Source organism: Larus michahellis, chromosome 9 (assembly GCF_964199755.1).
Source record: "Larus michahellis chromosome 9, bLarMic1.1, whole genome shotgun sequence".
Taxonomy (NCBI): Eukaryota; Metazoa; Chordata; class Aves; order Charadriiformes; family Laridae; genus Larus; species Larus michahellis.
In genome coordinates, this window is record NC_133904.1 from 11,264,829 (window position 1) to 11,269,140 (window position 4,312).

Below are 4,312 nucleotides of genomic sequence, written 5' to 3' on the forward strand. Positions count from 1 at the left end.
GGAAAGGTTAAATCCGCCTCGGAAACCGGAGCCGCCCGCGGGTCGGGGAGGAGGGCCGCGGGGCTCCCCGCCTGCCCCGGGGCTTCGGGGGGGGGGGGCGGGTCGAGGACTGCCCGAGCGGTGGTGCCGCGGCGGCAGGGAAAGGGGCTCCTCCGGTAAACGGCGAGGAAGGGCAGCGGCGGACTGCCAAGTGGATGCTGTCGCGGTTGGACTAAGCGTTGTGAAAGAGGCTTCGGAGGTTAATCGTTAACGAACGGCACGGCGAGAAATGGCCGGTGGATGCGGCCGTGTGCGCCGGGTCTCTCGGACGCGACGCGTCTTGGGGGAAGGCGGTAGGTGGGAAAGGGGTTCCCCCGATCCGACTAGGGCAGGAGTCTCGAGAAACCCCTGAGAGAAAATTCGGCATCTCTTTTTGCATCAGAATTTATCTGGGTTGTTAAGAACAAGGGCAATAGCATTTTAAAAGTGCTTTAATTATGAACTCACCTTTTCCATTTAAATGCCAGAAAATTAAGAAAACTTAGGCATATGTTTGAATTTATCCAACAGTATTTTTTTTCTGGCTTCAAACTTTGTATGAGTATCAGCACTAAACTGTCAGTGTGCAAAAAAAAAGTTAAATGAGTCTTGTGTGCAAGGCAAACAGAAGTGAAAACCACTATTCCTAGAAGTTCTGAGCATTTGAATCCAGGACATTGGCCGGGGAGAGCGATCATCCTGTGCTGCTGGGGGAAAAACAGCAAATGCGTTTCGAGCGTGCCAGGCAAGCTCTTGCTAGTCGAGACCAGGAAGTATTAACGCTGCTGTAAAAACACACGTCTGCAATAATGGGCAGAATTCCGATTCCCCGGTGTTGCAGCAGTACAAAGGAGGCTGAGGAAGCAGCACCTGTCCATCAGGAGGAGGATGAAGGGCTTGGCATACGAGTGCTCTCCGTAAATACTCGAGGAGTTAACACCAGCGAGAGGAAAGAACTCTTTAATTTGAAGGACAAAGCTGTGAAGAAACTTTAACTTGGAAGTTTTTGGAAACAGATTTTTAGCTACGAGCAGTAAAGGGTCTTCTACTCTTTTACAATAAGAGCAGTGAATTAAAAAAAAAACCAAAACCCAACATAAGAATCCAGCCATAAGATGTTATTTGATAAGTTTAAGCAACAGACTGATCGATATGATTGCAAGAAAGGAATTTGGTGACCCAGAACATATCTATGTCCCATATATTATGCACCAACTCTTGAATAGTTATTTCAAGTGAGAAGGTCTAGGATCTGGCCACCGGTAGGTGAATGGGTTAAACCATGCTCAACCAAACTATCTGGTAAAAACATGATGCAACTCCTAAAAGTAATTTAGTCCACCCAAGTGTCAAAATTGCCATCAGATGAGTCAGGGCTAAATTTACCACCTCCAAATGCCTACCTTTCAATGCACAGCCGGTTTACTTCTCAAGCTTTCAAATGTATAGGCTGCTTATTTGTATGCAGCTGGCACAGTGCAGTCCCAAGATTCATGTCTCAAGCTTTGCTTCGTAGTTCCTGTGTCCGTAAAGTCAAAGGCAATACAGGAGATCTTCCTCACCGCTCCGCCAGCATATTCCGGCACTGATTCCCCCCCATCTTGTTGATCAAGTCCTGTTCCAGCTTCTGAGTAGAAACTGTCAGGGCACATGGTGTGGTAGGCACATAGCACCTCACCTGTACAGGGTGCATTGTTTGAGTCTATTGTGGTGAGATCTATCAACTTTTGATTAAAAAAGTAATTATGAGCATCTGGGAGCAGAAAAGACTCCTGAAATGGGATGTTTGAAGTGTTTGTTCAAAAGGGCGTGTTTTTTCCTTTCATTTTCATCTCTCACTCTGTGAAAGAAGCACTAGCCAGCCTTCCATCTCTATCGTTCCTCTCCATTTCCCGACAGAAGAGGCCCCCAAGTCCACCCATGGTAGTGTTGAACATGTGGATTCTGGCATGCCACGCTTTCCATATCAGGAATCTTTCTAGTAGCTACAGATCCTTTTAATTCCAACTTTCCTTTGCTGTGCCAAAATATTCTGGCTTCTATTTCAGCCTTTAGAAAGAAAATAACATCTCCAGCATTCTTGTTGACTTTATTTGTGTAGTTGACACCAATTCTAGAGAAAAAGGGAAAACTTGCTCAGTTAGTGCATCCCACAACCACTGATGAACTTCCCCAACAGCAAATACTCGGAAATTTGGCTTTAAGTCAGAAATTAAGTCAAACAGCAAGCTATCTTACTGATCGAACAACACCCTCAGTTTAAAAGCAGAAGTCCTCAAAAACTAGCACATGCATTTCTTGAAAGCTGTAAGTGTTCTTGTGGGGGAGGAAGAGGAAATAAGAACTTCGACTGTATGTAACAACACCCTCTATTTACAGGTACCAGAACAGCAATATGAAAATGAAGGTAGGAATAGGGTGTCTTTAACTACATAATCACTAATCAAAGTGTTACGTGAAAGCAGTGTTGATAAGCTGCCATCACCAGATTAACTGTGACCTCTCAGCTTCCTGTCACATACTCAATTATATTCATTTTTTGATGTTGCAAAAGCATTTTTTCTTTCTTTTTCCTGAACTTTATAAATGGCAACATCATCATAAGGCATGTGGATGCCATCGCTTGTATTTAGCAATATTAGACGTCAGGATAAGATTGAAAAACACATATATCCTACATAAACTGCCGTGAAGCTCAGGAAAGCAAAAGGGAGTAATGAAAACAGGAAAATTAAGACTCCTTCCCACACAGAAATCTTCAGAGGATCAGATTTATTGACATGTGATTCCTAGAGTTCCATCTTACATTTCATCCGAAAGACAGTCCCTTCAGCAGCACAGCATCAAACACGATGATCCTTCACCACACTGTAACACTGCTGCGTCAGGAACGACATGATTTCTCTCTAAATGGTCATTTTGAAGTAGGTAGCCCAAGTCTCTCTCAAATCACAAGTACCAGCTGTATGCCACATGACGGATTCCTCACCGGGAATCCTGAGCGCAGCACCAAACCAGCCCCAGTTGTGTGGCCCCTTGGCTGGCATGACTCAACGCGCATGCTTGGGCTGGTCTTTGTCAGCTTCTCCATTAGACCATTACTGGATCAATAATCAGTTTTTATAACATGGAAGATGTTTCTCTTCAGTCTCTCAACTAAATGGCAGCAGATCAGTCTTGATGTCAGGACTAAGAGGGCATTTGTAAGTGTGCCAGAAAAAGAACACTGTGGAGGACATAAAAATGCTTATTTATTAATGGTCAGCTTCAAAGTAGGAGACTAACTGGCCATTAGGTCTTTGTGTCCACTTTTGGTCTGGGAAACAGCTCTGATCTTTAATAGCTGCCTGTTAAATCTTGACAAATTGTAGGTCTTAACATTATACTGGTTTTATTTTAAATCACAAAAATTACATTAATCTATACAAATATAGGTAGGTGAACCTTAAGCAAGCACACGAAGATCAATGCAGGGATTAAGAGTCACTATTTATAGCTTGTGGAAGCATTGCTCATGTGTTCGCATATGGCTCTGCCAAGCAGCAAGCTCTCCCTGGGCTATGATGCCAGCTACAAAATACCATCCTGGTACAAACCAGTTCGTGTCATTCAGTTTTTATTGAACTAAGCTGACGTATTCTTGAGAGTGTACTTCCTCTATCTGCAAGAGAGGTTTTAAGGCAAGAAAAGTCAGTAGCCAATAGTCCAATAAAGATGGATTAAAAGGTGGATTAAAAGATGATGAATTAAAAGCTTCGTGTTCAGGATTTCTGTTAATTTGTTAATTTGCTGAGGGAGCATCTTAGACCATACATAGCTGCAGCCCTCCATCAGCTTTAAAGCCAACCTATTGTATTTCTGAATTTCTTGTTAGTTGAGGGCATAAGACCTAATAAACGATGCTGTATTATAAATCCCAGACTGCACAGCACACCAGAGGCGATATAATGTAGTTCATACGGCATGCACTGGGGGTCAGGAGGCCACCTGCTAATGATCTGCCGAGGATTTGGGGGATTCTCCAGCAGCAATCACATGCAAAGAGGAATTAGTGATCAGTGTCCACTCCGCTTACAAAATTGAGTATCAGTACCTCAAAAATGGAGCTGCTTTTTGTGCTACAGCCTGTCTATTCACCCAGGAATAATCTTAAGAGGGAAAGAGACAAGTCAGAGTAAAAATAGTTGTACTCTTTGATTTAAACTGTAAATGGCAACAGTGTGGCTTCTCAGTAAGAATCTTGTTAATCATGTGGAAATTGAACTGGTAGCTAAACACCCTGGTAGAAATGGAG